The sequence below is a fragment of the Oncorhynchus clarkii genome, chromosome 16, assembly GCF_045791955.1.
Source record: "Oncorhynchus clarkii lewisi isolate Uvic-CL-2024 chromosome 16, UVic_Ocla_1.0, whole genome shotgun sequence".
NCBI lineage: Eukaryota > Metazoa > Chordata > Actinopteri > Salmoniformes > Salmonidae > Oncorhynchus > Oncorhynchus clarkii.
In genome coordinates this window covers 22,088,286-22,106,547 of record NC_092162.1, presented here as the reverse complement: position 1 = coordinate 22,106,547, position 18,262 = coordinate 22,088,286, and the positions used below count along the sequence as shown (strand labels likewise).

At 39.4% G+C, this 18,262-nt stretch overlaps 1 protein-coding gene across 2 annotated transcripts in view; it reads right to left on the bottom strand.

Annotated features, from left to right (window-relative positions):
* Positions 1-17,870, bottom strand: part of LOC139368192 (ferritin, lower subunit) — a 31,515-nt gene extending 13,645 nt beyond the window's left edge. The window contains exon 1 of one of the 2 annotated variants that reach the window (XR_011626931.1): positions 17,762-17,865. The gene's annotated coding sequence lies outside the window, so the exon portion shown is untranslated. Of the gene's footprint in view, positions 1-17,761 lie in introns of both variants that reach the window. The other variant, XM_071106831.1, reaches the window with a different exon arrangement.
* Positions 17,871-18,262: the final 392 nt, after the last annotated feature.

Below are 18,262 nucleotides of genomic sequence, written 5' to 3'. Positions count from 1 at the left end.
TCACCAGGAGCATGCCCAGGCGTTGTAGGGAGGTCATACAGGGAGGCCACACACACTACTGAGCCTTAGACCGTTGAATTCTAAGTAAATAATTTGTAAAAAGCTTAGTCTTTGAAGTTATAAAATCATAGCTATTATAACTCATGTCTACATAAAGCTGTGTCCGTGCTTGGCAGCCCTAGCATTTATATACCACAATCAGGGTTTCTTTCCATTAGGAAAATGTGGCGCCATTTCACCGGCAGCATTTTAATTTAATGGACATTTGAGAAGTTTACTGGACCCATATGCATTTGGTGCATAACCTGATTAGGGTTGCACCAAGGGTACTCAAAATGACAAATCACATTAGATTATGGTTATTCATCTTAACAGAACATGCAATTCAAGGACGCAACGGGGTACATCCTTCTTACTGAATTCCAATGCTCACTTTGACAATGTTAGAAGAACTGCCACATTTACTTTTCCTCAGCCAACAAGACTAGAAATGAACAGCAAAATCACTAGCCTATGTAAATCTAATATCCCCTATAGTAGAAAAGTTGACATTCTATTCGTCAGCTTGTCGTTCTGTGCGAGAAAGAAATAGCCTATTCCAAACAGACTCTGGGACAATTATGGGACGATAAAAGCACTGAGGATTATGCAACAGATCAGCACATTTATCTTAAATGTTGATAAACTATTATTTCTTCACATTATAAGCGCAGCAATGCGCACAGGCAGTAGGCTACGTGCAAATATTTGTTCCATAATGCAACTGGCGGGAAAACACTTGTCAAAAGCGCACCGCTTTGCGAGCGGTTTTATTTTTTATTTTATTTAACCTTTCATGTGAAAGAGATGAAAAGATCCGTTAGAAATGTAGAAAGAGGGGTGATCTAAAGATGCAACAACTAGCTTGGATTGCTAATATGACTAGTATATGCACTTGAATAGCAAATTTAGTAGGCCTAGCCCTTTTTAATCGAGGCCATCATAACTGTTTAACACACAATAGCATTTCAAATTGTTACGCAAAGATTGGACTTATAAAAGCACGTTTCACTCCAGCAGCAGCTCTCGCACTGTCTGACAGATTGTCCACTCATAGTGTCTGTATGCGTGATAAACATATTGATTAACACAATACACACCTACCAATTGAATTCCGCTAAATTATGTAAATGTACCTATAGACCAATAAGCATGCCCAGCCAAATGTATTTCCATCAACTGTTATTTAAAATCAATGAATAGGCTAAAAAGCATTATTTTGCCCGTTTTATTTATTGGCTATTACCGGCTAACGGAAATCCTGCATATCATGTGTCGTGGAGTAAAGGGAGATCAAATTCAAGGTTTTATTCAGCTAAGGTGGCAGACACAGCTGACACTGTCTAACGGAAGCCATACTAAATAGGTGGCAGAGTATGTGAGCAGAGTTGCACGATTGGAAATAGAGGTCGCCGATTAATTAGGGCCGATTTCAAGTTTTCATAACAATCGGTAATCAGCCTTTTTGGTTGCCGATTATGGCCGATTACATTGCAATCCACGAGGAAACTGCGTGGCAGGCTGACCACCTTTTTTTTTTTTTTTTAAATCAACCTTCACATAATCACTAGTTAACCTAGTAATATCATCAACCATGTGTAGTTAAGATGACATAACATTGAAGGTTGTGCAATGTAACAGCAATATTTAGACTTAGGGTTGCCAGCTGTTCGATAAAATACGGAAGGGTTCTGTATTTCACTGAAAGAATAAATTTATGGTTTTCGAAATTCTAGTTTCCGAATTTGACCATATTAATGACCAAAGGCTCGTATTTCTGTGTTTATTATATTATAATTAAGTCTATGATTTGATATTTGATTGAGCAGTCTGACTGAGCGGTGGTAGACAGCAGCAGGCTCGTAAGTATTCATTCAAACCGTCCTTTACTGCGTTTGCCAGCAGCTCTTAGCAATGCTTGAAGCACAGTGCTGTTTATGAATTCAAGCCTGTTAACTGCCGAAATTAGGCTGGCAATACTAAAGTGCCTATAAGAACATCCAATAGTCAAAAGGTATATGAAATACAAATGGTATAGAGAGAAATAGTCGACGCGTCATAATTCCTATAATAACTACAACCTAAAACTTCTTAACTGGGAATATTGAACCACCAGCTTTCATATGTTCTCATGTACTGAGCAAGGAACTTAAACGTTAGCTTTTTTTACATGGCACATTTACTTCTCCAACATTGTGTTTTTTGCAATATTTAAACCAAATTGAACATGTTTCATTATTTATTGAGACTAAATAGATTTTATTTATATAAACTCAGCAAAAAAAAAAATGTCCTCTCACTGTCAGCTGCATTTATTTTCAGCAAACTTAACATGTGTAAATATTCATATGAACATAAGATTCAACAACTGAGACAAACTGAACAAGTTCCACAGACATGTGACTAACAAATGGAATAATGTGTCCCTGAACAAAGGGGGTCCAAAATAAAAAGTAAGTCAGTATCTGGTGTGGCCACCAGCTGCATTAAGTAAGTTGTTACATGTGGTCTGCCACTGCAAGGACGATCAGCTGTCCGGCCTGTCTCCATGTAGTGCTGTCTAAGGCGTCTCACAGAACGGACATTGCAATTTATTGCCCTGGCCACATCTGCAGTCCTCATGCCTCCTTGCAGCATGCCTAAGGCATGTTCACGCAGATGAGCAGGGACCCTGGGCATCTTTCTTTTGGTGTTTTTTAGAGTCTAGAAAGTTTTCATAACTGTGACCTTAATTGCCTACCGTCTGTAAGCTGTTAACGACCGTTCCACGGGTGCATGTTCATTAATTGTTTATGGTTCATTGAACAAGCATGGGAAACAGTGTTATAACCCTTTACAATGAAGATCTGTGAAGGTATTTGGATTTTTACAAATTATCTTTGAAAGACAGGGTCCTGAAAAAGGGCCGATCTTTTTTTGTGAGTTTATTAAGTTAAAAGTGTTCATTGTTCATTCAGTATTGTTGTAATTATTATTACAAATATATACATACAAATTAGGTGCTCCATGTCCTTTCCAACCGATCAGCTTAAAACTGCTCTGCGCTCAAAGAAAGAAACTGCCACTCCAAATTTGCTCCATTCATTAAAATCACAATTTAACCAACACCCAACTATTTTTGTGACTAGCTGGACCTACCAATTCGTTTTGAAGTATTGAAACCAAACCATATGATTTGAATGAAAAGTATGTTAATAAACATGAAAAGGTAAGAAGCGCTCATCATTTCAAATAGGCTACATGTCATATTAAACAGCATACAAACACTAAATAGGTCAGGAGCCAGAGAGGGAGCCTAGGAAGGAACAAAAATGAGTTTAGGCTATATTATTCCAAGGCTATACCCTTGTGAAGCATTTACATTGTGAAGCATTTACGAGTGCAACACAACAGGTAGGTAGGGACAAAGCGCGCAGCATTTAAACATGTCATTGTATTTAATCATTATAGTCTATAAATTGTGCAAATAGGCTGTGACTGATACAAATTAAACAAATTACTTGGTGCCTTTTTACTAATACATTTTTTTAAACTGAAGCCGTCTGTGGCTTCAGGTTCATGCGATAGTGCCCAGAGAGCAGGCCAGCAGCGAAGAATATCCTCTAGTTGTATATCCTTTAGTTGTGAACACATCACTGCACTCCCTCCCTTGGTCTTCATCTTTGTAAGTCACCTTGATTTGCACCTGTGTTATAACAGTTTATTTTATGAAAATATTTAGCAAACTAATGTAGCTAAAGCAAGGGGCTATTGCAGCACACAAGTAGACTACAAATGCATGCTGGGCCAGGTATGCCTTGAGCTCATGAAGTGGGTGCTACTGGAGCGGCGAGAAGGCAGACACTCCAGCCTTTGGGAATCTCGCTCTGCTTACATACTCTGATAGGTGGACTGCAGTTCGTATTCAGACCCAGAACAGGGACAATACGGACCGTGGGTCCAGACAACAACAAAAAAGAAAAACCTTTGGTGGGCAGTTTTAATTTTTTTTGTCATTCACTAACAGAGCTGATTATAACTGGTCAGAAATGTCCAATTGATCCACTAAGCCATGTTATCTAGGTAGGTAATTTAGGCTAAGCTGCTATCCAAATCTTGTAGTTCTCATGGCCAAGTTACATACCCAGGAGCCCCAATTGATTATTTTTCATTTTTTTACTCAAGTATCTCAATACACAAAAAATGTCAGGAAATGTTAGAATTGCAGACATTTTGCTTTAAAATGGCTCAATGTTCTATCTGCCCCATGGCAAGATGTGTAGAACTGCAGGAAATGAGCTATGAAACCGCAACAACAAAAATCAGCCAACAAGATGTGTGAACAGTTTGGGGTCGCATTGTTGAGAGGTGGGGGTTTGTTACTACACTGACAAATTACACTATCCATTTGGACCTTTGTCACCTAGTTAGGCCAAAGGCCGGCAGATGGCCACATTGAGGCCTTCCATCTTACCACCCAAAGGGAATGCATGCAGCCGGCTAGTACATGTATCCCCGTGGACCGGTTCGTACCTAAAGCATTCTCCAGTCAGGCTGCAAATCTGATGACTTTCTCCTAGAACTCAATTTGACCGCGGGAAGTCATTACACATTATTCACCACACTGGATAATGGGTAATGCCTAGGAATGCTAGTCCTGGATGTTGCTATTGCGTTCAGCCAATCAGGTTGTAGAACATGTTTACCCCAGGCTCGACATGGGGCGCAATATCAGGAAGTAGCATTAGCCACTTTAGCATGGAAAATGGTGTTTCACAAAGAAAATATGAATTTAATTTAACCTGGCAAGTCAGTTAAGAACAAATTCTTACTTACAATGACGGCCTAAGAACCTTGTTCAGGGGTAGAATGACAGATTTTGACCTTGTTGCTAGACCAAATCCCCGAGCTGACCTTTCGGTTACTGGCCCAACGATCTAACCACTAGGCTACCTGCTGCCCATATTTCCCACGTTTTTTTCTGCCTTATTGCCATTAAATCGAGTTGGAGGTGGTAAATCAACGCATTTGCAGCCTCTATAGAGAACGAACCGGTACACAGGCATTTGAGCGTATAGCCGGCAGCATACATTCCCCACAGAACGCTGTGGATGGGAGTCTGTTAGATGAATGTGATTTGGTTGTTGAGTGGCTTCACTGCAAGTGTATTGTATGTTTTTTCCCCAGATTTTTTTAGAGACATTTCACTGGATGTATAAATATGAAGCATCCGCTTGGTGTTTCCACGAGGAAGCCCACTGACGGGCAGTGGGGAGAAGATGGAAAGAGATTGTACTACATTTTGCAAATGAAACATATCAATAGTTCAGTTCCCAAAACTATAATCTGTTATGAACAGAGTGGACTAAGTTTTGTAGACTTTAGCCTTTGCCGAAGTTTTAAAATGTCTTGTTTAGGAGTGCAAAGTTGAATTGAGTTATTGCACATGCATTTCACAGAGCAGGGCTTCCCTAACGGAAAACGCAGTTGTATGCTAGAACGGGCCAATAGGATATCGCTAGCTCGTGCTTGGCTCTGCCCACCTTCTTGCTTGTTCTGCCCACTATGACTCATCTGTTCCCATTGGAAAATACAGGCTGTGGTCCATCTTGGTTTGGTTATTAAAATCTTTGCATTCCCTTTGGAAGGTAAGATTAAAGGACTATAGTATCACCACCATCTGCCAGCCTTTGAGCTACCAGTAGCTAGGATGTGTGTGACCGTACCTTCTAAAATAGTATTTAAGTACCCCTGGTCTAACATATCTAGAATCCTGGACATAAAAAGGCATGTCCAAATGGCAGAAAGGAACTGGCATAAATATATATTTTTTACCAGTTTCATTTTATTAACAACAAATCAATACAGGAAGTACATGTGGGAACACAAGTATATATAAATAATATACAAAGGACAATTGGGCTAGGGGTGGGGCTAGGGAGTACAATATCACATTACACAAGGACCTTAAGGGACATACTTATTATTCTAACAGCTTTTTTGTTAGAGTATTTAATTGTCTTAAAATACAGTTCCATTTCTTTTTGTAAGGTATGAAAATGTGTTTTGCTTGTAAATTTAAATTTGTGAATATGAAATTTGGCCAAAAGAATAATGAAATTAATGACAAAAATGTTTCAGCTTATTTCTATCATAGGTAAAGAATCCAAGCAGTACATCTCTCTACAATAGTGCAAGATCCTCATGAATGTGTTCAATTATAAATCTGATTTGCTGTCTTGCTACAGTTTTCTTACATGAATACAATGCCAAAAAAGATGCAACACTGTTTCTGGGTGGTCATTACAAAAGGAGCAATTTGAGTTGATGTTTTCCTTAAACTTCTTCATGTAGTGGTTGGCAGGATAATATTTATGAATATTTTTAAAAACAAAACTTCCTTAAAATGTGTATGGCAACAGCCAAACTTTTTTGCAACAGATATTATCAATAAATCCATCCCAATAAGGCATGACATAAGGTATAGATACAACACATCCTGCTGAAACAAGGTTCGTATTCCTGTTGTTGAATGGACACAAAAGAGAAACAAATCTTTCCTACTGATGAGTCAACAGGTTCAACAGAAGGTAGGCTGAGGGTCAGGTCTTGACACGTTCCTGAATAATAAAGCAACACCTGAGGGAATGGCATCTAAGACAATTGCAAAATGTTTAGGTGTTACAGGGACCTTGTAAAGTGATAAGAATTCCTTATAACTGAGTAAAATACCCTCTGCGTTTACCAGTTGGCTCACCAATAGGATATTATTTCAGAACTTATATTCTAAAAACAAAGAATAATTTGTATACAATAAATTCTGCTTATAAATGAACCCTTTCACACGTACAATCACACGGGTGTGATCGTTCTACAGTGGTCCCTGAAGCGTACGATCACACCCCGTGTGATTAGAACACTCATTTAGAACGGCCAGTTTCGAATGACACAACAATAAGCATTTGAGCTGGCCACACTTTTTTCAGAAACTATTTACACAAACGCAGTCCTTACAAAGTTGTGCTTTATCATCTTGGCCAGGTCGCAATTGTACATGAGAACTTGTTCTCAACTTGCCTACCTGGTTAAATAAAGGTGAAATAAAATGTCCAGAATGTAAGCAGCTTATTTTTGGATGCAATGTTCAGATACTTCTGTGAATATCTATAGCATAACACAATCATCCTAACCAGAAAAATGTAGGCTACATTTGTCCTGGCGCTGAGGAAAGATTGACCCAACACAAGCAGTCATATTTTCTAACTCTCGGCTGACATACTACAATATGAATTAGCTAATAGCAATTACTATATATAAATAATCACATCACGGGTGAGCTCACCATTGATCGAAATAATTAGGTAAAACACTTTCTAGAAATCGAAAATAATCTGACGATTAGTTTCAGCGCGCAGCCATGCATTTTTTCCTTGCAGAAACCTGAAGATGACAAGATGAGTTTGGTCTGTTTATAGTATGCATGTTGAAGGGGTGTGTCATCTACCGTCGTTCACATCCCACCATTCATTTCCGGAAGTCCTCAAAAAAATGAGTGAACACTTACTCACTTCATTTTGTTATAACATCTTTGGTCAAACAGACAATTATGTGAAACCCAGAATGCATTGCATGTCAACAAACATGGCTACACAGCTGGAATTGGCTTAGCTCATAATCAGTACAACCTTCAAAAAAGTATTTTACACATAATATGTGCCCATTACAATCTATGCAAGAATCGGAATGCATGATTTGTCACCTAGAATTGAAAACGTGTGAATAAGACAGTAAATACACAAATAATTGCCACACGAAACATTTTTTGATAGTGATTTATTGATACAAGTGGCGCGTGCCGGCAGTCAACCACGTACCATCTCACCCTGGGCCATTCAGTGTTGTTGTTTATGTATGTAGCTAGTGAGCTAAGCTGTAGCATTAGCAATGTCTTTGAAAAGGAGACAACTCACAAATGTGGAAATTCTGGAGATTCTTTTAAATTATGACAATGAGTCTGAAAGTCAGGAATGAGATTCTGACAGTGACAGTAAGGAGCTGCCCCCCAACCTTGTAGCCATTGAGAACCCTGAATCTGAATTTCCCTTGTCCACTGACGAAGTACCAGGTCTCTTTGAAGATGCTGGTGGCGATGGAGGCAGACCGACAGTGGATGAAGTACAGGAGTTCTGTGGTAGCTGGAAGGCCGCCAGTCATTTCACCCCTCCTGGCCCTGCTGTTTGCAGTCTGGAGTGCAACGCCCCTTGCCATTTCCAACTGAGGCAGAGTGCTTCAAGTGGTTTCTGACAGAGGAGTTGGTGGGAAACAGTAGAGGGGACCAATCGCTATGCCTTGGAGCTACAGAAGAGAGAGCCAGTAGTGAGGGGGAAACTCACTAAATGGGTGACAACCACAATTAGTGAAATGTATACCTTCCTGGTGCCAGTCCTTCTCATGGGAATAGTAAAGAAGAACTCCCTAAGAGAATACTGGAGCACAGATCCTATGTTCGCAACTCCCTTCTTTGCAAACCTCTTTTCCCAAGACCGCTTCCTAGTTCTGCTGCGATGCCTGCATTTCGTCAACAATGCTACTGCCATCCTAAGTGACCCGTTATACAAAATAAGAAATGTTCTTATCAGCCTGACATCAGCATTTGGTCGTGTCTTTGTGCCATACAAGGACCTATGCATTGATGAGTCCCTGACGTTATGGAAAGGTAGGCTGTCGTTCTGTCAATATATTCCCGCCAAAAGGCACAGGTTTGGAGTGAAGTTCTTTGTCATGTGCGACGTGAAGACAGGATTTGTCTAGGATATTATAGTATACACAGGGTCCACCACTGACATGCAACATTATGAGGGGCTTGGGGTGTCCGGGTCCGTGGTGATGACCATGCTGGCTCCTCATCTCAGCAAGGGACTTACGTGGACAATTGGTACAGCAGTCCCACACTCTTCCACAGCATCTGCTTTCCAACAGCACAGGGGCCTGTGGCACAGTCAGGTCGAACAGGAAGGGGATGCCGGCATACGGATGCAGGAAGATGCAGAGAGGGGAGGTGGAGTTCCAGGAGAACGGTCAACAGCTGGCAGTAAAGTGGCATGACAAACGAGACGTCCTTGTCCTCTCCACTGTCCATACAGCAACCATGTCGGCCACAGGGAAGGTGGACCACCTGACGGGAGAGAGAAAGATCAAACCAGATTGTGTGCTTGACTATATCCTCAAAATGGGGGCCGTGGATAAGGCGGACATGATAAACAGCTTTGTGGAATGCACTCTGAATATGACCAAGTGGTATAAGAAGATATTTTTTTCCATCTTGTCGACACTGCTGTCCTCAACGGCAGCATAGTTCACCGCCAACTAACAGGTGAGATGATTACTGAACAAGGTATTTTTGTAACTGGATGTACTGTTCACATAAATCCAATATGCAATTATAGTGACAATATCTCACCCACCTACCCACTGCCTCATCATCCTCCCCACTACCTCATAGGTAAAGTAATTACCTACCAAAAGTACAGAGAGAAGCTCATGAGAGAACTGCTGGAGGAGCACCACACCCCTCGGCGCCCATCCACTGGGGGTCGCCCTGCTGTAGACAATCCCCTACGCCTCACTACACAGCATTTTCCCTGCAAAGTCCCTCAAACTGCTGCTCAAGGTAGTCGCACACGGAGGCACTGCAAAGTCTGCCTGTCTGGCGCCAGGAGAAGATGACAAAATACCCGTGTTTAGCTTGTGATACACCTCTATGTATTTCACCATGCTTTGAGGAGTATCACATGCTCAAGCATGATTGAGCACATCTGCAGCAATTAGTGACTGACTGACCTGACAGGTGACCTGCCATGATACTATGCCTTTAGAGGTGGGGGTGGAAATGCAGTTGTTGTTCAGTCACTGCATGAATATTAAATATGGGTTATGCATATTCAGTTTTTTGTCCTCTAGTACAACAAGTTGTTGTTGTTGTTGAACCAACTACCAATACTGCAATAAAATAGACGACTATTACATATTGGCCTGTGTGTTTTCTTGCTGTGTTTTCATCCAGTACAACTGTTAAGGAGTGTAGGTTAGCATACAAAAGCTGTCCTCATTCTTCAGCTCCAAAGATGTCCAATTCCAGTTATGATATTGGCAAATACTGTTTGTGGTTTCTGAAAGTACAGAATAAAGGGGGAAATATTAATTAGAATACAATATTAGGATATAGCAATATTACAAATAAGTAACATAATGAACACTGCTAAAAAATAGTGTATTGCATTGACAAAATCACAGACTTGAGTTATAACAGTAAGAAACTAACTTTTGAGCTCCACAAGTGGGCAAGGCAGGGCAGAACAGAGCTATACAATGATTGCCTACACCGGCCAGACTCGGACAACGCTGGGTCAATTGTGCGCTGCCCTATGGGACTCCCAATCACAGCCAGTTGTGATACAGCCTGGATTTGAACCAGGGTGTCTGTAGTGATGCCTCTAGCACTGAGATGCAGTGGCATAGACCGCTGCACCACTTGGGAGTCATAAGGCCAGGGTAGCTTCAAAATACAACACAAGCTAATACTTCTGACGCAACTAGCATTGTTTTACAGAGCTAATGGAAGAATGTAGCTAGCTACCTAAGCACGATTGAATATAACACCATGAAGGTTATAAAATGAGTAACATTACCTCACGTGTGTGCGGTTATAAAGAATATACACAAATATCTTATGCTCCATACATAGTGAGCTACAGCAGAAACGGCATACGGAAACTAACATAATAAGGCACTTACTTTGAAAGAAACGCAGCATGGATTTGAACCAGGGAGTCTGTAGTGACATCTCTAGCATTGATGTGCTGTGCCTTTGACCGCTGTGCCACTTGGGAGTCATAAGGTCATGTAGCTTCAAAATACATCACAAGATAATACTTCTGACGCAATTAGCATTGTTTTACAGAGCTGATAGAAGTAGCTAGCTGCATAAGCACGATTGAATATAACACCATGAAGGTTATAAAATGAGTAACGTTACCTCACGTGTCTGCGGTTATAAAGAATATACACAAATATATTATGCTCTATACATACAGTATGCTACAATAGAAATGACATACAGAAACTATTACAACGTAATAATTCACTTTGATAGAAACGCACACATTTCCAAAGTTATTATTAGTAACGAAAACAATGACTGCAATGAGGGCAACAGATGGAAAATGTGAACACGTGTGCAGATCCTGTTCTGACGGGAGATGAGCAAATGTCTGCAGACTTGAACTGCACAAACAATTGGGAAGTGCTTGGGAATTTTGTCCGGGTCAGAAATGTCCCAAATATTAAATTGTCCACAAAAGTAAAAATGACAATTTTTAAGAGAATGAATGAGGTGGAACACACCTAAATTCAAACTGTTCTTAGAAAATAAAAACTTCATTTGAAATTGAAGTTGAAACAGCCTATAAATAAAAACGGGCTGCGTGCTTTTAGTTTGAGGGCAGCGCGGATTAAATGCACTGTTACGTATCAATCACATTCTGGAATGGAGAGAACATGCTAACATCACGTGCATAAAAATAAAATAAAAAACTCACGCTGGGGCGACCGTTAGAGATATTTGAAACTCAAGCATTAAAGGGTTTTAAGGACCATGACAAGAAAACCTGCCGATGAAAAGCAGAAAGTTTCACTGGAACTTTGTCAATATTACAATTGCAAACCAACATGAAGTTAAGGCCACCAAAAGTAGAGAAGACATGAGGAATAAAAATACACATAGAAGTGTGTCTTCTTAGGAATTGTTTTATACAATTGATCTTAAAAACTATTATTGGCGGTAGTAAAGTCCAAAAAATTCAGCCCACCATTCTCATAAGTGTTCAATACAACAGTTCTCCTAATGTAATGGTATGGTTTCTCCACAGAAAGTAGAAAATCATCTGGTCTATCTCCTTGCTTATTTTACTGTCAAGATATAAAAGATAGAGCGCCATATGTTAGTCTAGAGATAATCAAGGTTGAAGTTATTAGGACTTCCTTTTAAAAGATAAGTCCCTCTGTAACCATTGATTTAGCTTCTTCTGTATTTTTTTGTGTTTTTTTTTAATAAGAGGGTTAAAATTTAGTAAGCCTCTAGACTTCTGATTTTTTGTAATGGTTATGCCTAAATAGGTAAGTTCTTCTTTTACTGGAATACCATAATATGAAGGTGTCACACAATCTTTGACAGGCATGAGTTCACATTTATTAATGTTAAGATATAGACCAGACGCTTTGGAAAAGGATTGTATCAAATTGATCGATATGGGTATTTGGTTAGCATCTTTCAGAAAAAAAAAAAAGTGTAGTATCGTCAGCCAGCTGGCTTATAACAATTTCTTTACCAGCTATGGAAATACCTTGTACAGGACTATTATTGAAAGAATTTGTGTGATTAATAAACACAGGTACGGAGAGATAGGACAACCTTGCTTAATTCTGCTCTTTAACTCAAATCTAGGCGAGGTGTCATATTTTAATTTGATAGAGCTGTTACCATTTGTATAGAGTCTTAATAGCCATATAGAAAAAAAATCCCCAAAGCCAAGTCTCTCAAGGGAGTGGAAGAGGAACTGAAGCTCTACTGTGTCAAATGCTTTATGAAAATCTAAAAATATGAAGCTATCCTCGGTTATTAGGTCTGAGTAGTCAAGTATGTCTAATACTAGTCTGATATTGTTAGAAATATGTATGTTCCTCATAAAGCCAGACTGTGTTTCATCAATGATTGCATCCAGGACTTCTTTAATTATTTTTGCAAGTAGTAAGGCTTGTAGTCATTATTAAGACTACAAATTGGACGCCAGTTATCGATGAGCAGTACTTTTTTAGGCTTAGGTATCAGTGTTATTAACCAGACTCATTGTAGGAGGGAGAACATTGTTTTTAATACTCTAAAAAGACATCAAATAGGAAGGGAGCTACTTGTTCAGAAAATAAATTTGTAAAATTCTGATGAATTCCATCAACACCTGGTGATTTATTGTTCTTTAGATGTTTGATAGACTATAATCTCCTCAACTTTGATGGGTTCACACTGTTTAGATTCTATATCACTGATAGAGTGAACATTATTCAGTAGAGTCAAAAATCATATCTGTGGATTCCTGACAGTACGTAGAGCTATACAATTTTCTGTAAAAATTGCTACAGTATTTAGCGATTAATTTTGGTCATGTGTAATAACACCAATGTGTAACTTATGGATAGTGTTATTTGTAGAGTGAAATTTCCGAAGTCTAAAGAAATAGGATGAATTCTGTTCTCCCTCAATCCATTTCTTCGAGATCTAATAAAAAGGCTCCTTCTGCTTTTAACCAACAATTGTGCATGTTCTCCCACTTAAAAAGATGAGGCCTGTAATTTATCATCACAGGTACACTTCAACTATGACAGACAAAATGAGAAGAAAAAAAATCCAGAAAATCACATTGTAGGATTTTTAATTCATTCATTTGCAAATTATGGTGGAAAATAAGTATTTCGTCAATAACAAAAAGTTTCTCAATACTTTGTTGGCAATGACAGAGGTCAAACGTTTTCTATAAGTCTTCACAAGGTTTTCACACACTGTTGCTGGTATTTTGGCCCATTCCTCCATGCAGATCTCCTCTAGAGCAGTGATGTTTTGGGGCTGTTGCTGGGCAACACGGACTTTCAACTCCCTCCAAAGATTTTCTATGGGGTTAAGATCTGGAGACTGGCTAGGCCACTCCGGGACCTTGAAATGCTTCTTACAAAGCCACTCCTTCGTTGCCCGGGTGGTGTGTTTGGGATCATTGTCATGCTGAAAGACCCAGCCACATTTCATCTTCAATGCCCTTGCTGATGGATTTCACTCAAAATCTCACGATACATGGCCCCATTCATTCTTTCCTTTACACGGATCAGTTGTCCTGGTCCCTTTGCAGAAAAACAGCCCCAAAGCATGATGTTTCCACCCCCATGCTTCACAGTAGGTATGGTGTTCTTTGGATGCAACTCAGCATTCTTTGTCCTCCAAACACAACGAGTTGAGTTAACCAAAAAGTTATATTTTGGTTTCATCTGACCATATGACATTCTCCCAATCTTCTTCTGGATCATCCAAATGCTCTCCAGCAAACTTCAGACGGGCCTGGACATGTACTGGCTTAAGCAGGGAGACACGTCTGGCACTGCAGGATTTGAGTCCCTGGCGGCGTAGTGTATTACTGATGGTAGGCTTTGTTACTTTGGTCCCAGCTCTCTGCAGGTCATTCACTAGGTCCCCCCGTGTGGTTCTGGGATTTTTGCTCACCGTTCTTGTGATCATTTTGACCCCACGGGGTGAGATCTTGCGTGGAGCCCCAGATCGAGGGAGATTATCAGTGGTCTTGTATGTCTTCCATTTCCTAATAATTGCTCCCACAGTTGATTTCTTCAAACCAAGCTGCTTACCTATTGCAGATTCAGTCTTCCCAGCCTGGTGCAATTCATTAAAAATTCATTAAAAATCCTACAATGTGATTTTCTGGATTTTTTTTCTCATTTTGTCTGTCATAGTTGAAGTGTACCTATGATGAAAATTACAGGCCTCATCTTTTTAAGTGGGAGGACTTGCACAATTGGTGGCTGACTAAATACTTTTTTGCCCCACTGTATTATCCAGTTTATTTTGTAACTCAATAAGTTCCATCCTCTCCTCCCGAGAGGCCGGCTGGGGACCTCTGAGAAAGGGAAGTTCTCTTAATGATCACCTTTTCCTCCTCAGCTCTTCTGGTCTTAGCAAGATTACTACCATATTTTCTAAGGTATTTGGACACTTCAAATTTAAAGAGCTCCCAGTTCTTGCAATAAGATTTTTCTTCACAAGCCCTTTCCCAAAAGAGTGAAAGCAGATCATTACCCTCAATCTTAACTATATCATTATTTAATAATGAGCTATTTCGCTTCCAGTAGGATGGCCTACCAAGGTTAGTATCAGGGGGAAATATTTTGATATCAATGTAAATGGCCCTATGGTCTGTGAGGGGAGTAGTACAAATACTTGTAGTAACACACTCACTATCAATACATTTGGATATAAGCCAAAAATCTATTCTGGATTGTCTGGAACCTGTTTTGTTACTCCAAGTGAATGATCTGTCAGCAGGAAACCTCTCTCTCCATATATCAGTAAGATCAAACTTTTCCATAAAAAGTATTAAACCCAAATTCTGATTGGTTGGCCTACCTGGGGGCCATCTATCAGTTGAATTATCTATAGTAATGTTAAAGTCCCCTCCTATCAATAATAATAAACTCAGAAATTTAGATAACCAATGAAGTATGTTTCTCTATAGATTCAAGCAACTCATCATTCTCATGTTTGGTGTTGTACCCGTAGAAGTTTACAATAATGAGCATAATGTCATTGTAATTGATCACAAGACAAATAAAGTGACCAAAGGGGTCACATTCTGAGTGTAGAATATTACCAAAGGGATTTTTCATTGTAATGACACCAGCAGTGCGTTCAGATCCATGGGAAAGCCAAATATCGTTGCCCCACTGTGACCTCCAGAAGTTGGCATCAGCCAAAATGGAGTGAGACACTTGAAAAAAGCAAAAATCTGTTTGAAATTGTTGAGCAAATAAAAATAAGGCCTTGTGCATTGTTTCGTAACACCATAGCATTAAGAGAAACTATAGACAAAGACAAAACAAAGATTATATAAAGTATAAACTGTAGTAGGAGTCGTCAAAAACGTAGGAGCAGTGAACGTAAGAGATAAGGAACCGAGATCTTCACCATTTAAGTCAACTAAGTGAAAATAGCTTATTCCATAAACTCTGAGCTAAGATGTTGTCCGGCTTTTGAAATTCAACTCAACTGAAAATTATGTTCAAGACCAAACCAAGGGTTCTTTGTAGTAAGAGACTAAAAACCCTCTTTAGTGGAATCAGGAACTATTCTGAGAAAATACAAAATAATAATTTCAATTAAAAGGGTACCTACTACTTTAAGTGCATATGAAAACTGATCATAAAAAAATTGAATAAAAAATGTTTTACATACATGTTTCTAAGACCCTTTTCACTTGGAAATAAGTATTAATAACTAAATAGAACAACCGTGTAAAGTTAGAGTAGACCTGTTTGCTCTTTAAAAACCGTATCTTAGTTACTGTATACATAAAAAATAAATACAACTTTCAGTCTTCTTCGTAAGTTTGTAAACAAAATAGGCCTTCTCGTCATACAAGACCAAACTAATAACTTGAAGTACCTGAGTATTCCGAAAAATTGTCACCTGATGCTTGTTAGGTAAACAAATCAAGGAAAATGAGAATACCATGGCCGAAACCATCAATCTGTTCCTTCTGGTGAGATTTTAGGGAGGAGTATGGATTTCTGAACCGTTGACGAAGCATCGTCCTCCGAAGTAAGCCTCATTTCGTACTTTCTTGATCTTTGGCCACAACTTGTTCCTTCTTTCTATGTCCTCTGGGCTGAGATGCTCAGCGAAACGCATACCATGGCTCTGAAGGAAGGCGTTCTTCCTAGCAGCTTTCCAGACAGCATCCTTGTATAATCTGGCAGTGAAGAGGATGATGATACCCCTTGGTCTTGAATTGTTTTGCTGTTGCTTCTTGCCGAGGTTCCATCTTCTTGTGTATTGTTCCAGATCAGTGAGACGTCTATGGTAGACATTGTTATTATTTTTTCCACATCCTTGATTTCACCACATACAAACTCCAGTCGTTATCAAGCCTTTGATAACCATGGTGGTCGTGCCTACCATTTTCTCAACGGCGTCAGACCTGGAGTTGATGAGTAAGGAGAGGGTAGCCACGATGTCAGAGTTCATGTTGGGGTTTTTGGAGGGTGGAGGTTTGCACGGAGTAACCGGTAAAGGGGAGGAATTCGTCATCTTCAACAGCATTCGAAAGTATGATATTATCCATAGGGCAAGCTTAGTTATGGCAGTTGTCTATAAGCACGTTTCAAACTTGTTGATTAGCAATAGAACGGCTAGCTTCTTCCTTTCTATTTTTGTCACGACTTCGAATGGTCATGCCGAAATAAATTATCAAATTCTAATTCCAGTCACAGGAAAGTAATTATATCTTGAACAAATAAAAACAGTAATAGTGATGACTGTAAACTTGTTTTTCCACAATCTTTCTGAATTTTGTTGCGGAGCTCAGTAAAAAAGAGCGTTTGTTCAAGCCGCCATCTTGGCCTCCTCATATATATATATATATATATATATATACACAAGTTTAATTTGAGGACAACAATGTTGACAGCTGCGCCATAAACGTTGCAAAATAAATGGGAAGAGATTTAAGATGTGCAATGGAATTGGTACATGGTTTATGAACGGGTACAAAAAAACTATACCTGGTTCAACACTTAAGAGTTTTTAAATGCCACCAACAGAATGCTATATATATGCACGACAGTGAGAGTGACCTAACGTTACAGCACGTAATTCGCGTTAGTTAGCTAACAGACAAGCACGAGGAATGCAGAGCAACTGGCTAGGCCACCAACATGGGTGTAGTTCTCTGATAAGGCACATTTCAGATAGTCATTAGCTACTTATCTAGGTTGTTGGTGTTACCCAAATCAATATTAGCTAACGTTCGCTAGCCACTGCAAACGATTTTAAAAAATGTCTCACACAAATACTTGTAAACCTCCATCTAATTGCATTGACATATCGAATACTGAGGTACCAGAATGTTCTACTTACGTTCTCCCTTTGTTTCTAATCACTAGAAACGTTAGTTTATTTGAGAAACTGCACAATCTTGCAGAGACTTTTCAACGTTGACCCGTCAACAACATTAAATAAGTACTTCCGGGTCACGGAACGTCAGAAATTGTCAAAATAAAAGTAGAAAAGTGTCATTAACCTGTATTTATTAATGATGTATGAAAAATGCATGTCTAAACATTAACAATGATTCATATGTGTTCATATTTAGGTGACATACAATCTGGGTTTTAAAACATGTTTGGAGGTCAAATCACTGTATATCAGTGGAGGCTGCTGAAGGCAGGACTGCTCATAATATAAACTGGAACGTTCTAGACATTATTATGAGCCGTCCTCCCCTCAGCAGCCTCCACTACTGTGTATGTATTACATATTGTCTTATAGAGAAAAAACTAGTATTTGTGCCAATGTAAAAGTTGGCTGGAGAGTACTCAATAGGGTCTGTATAGTCTTTGTATGGTGTCATTTCATGGG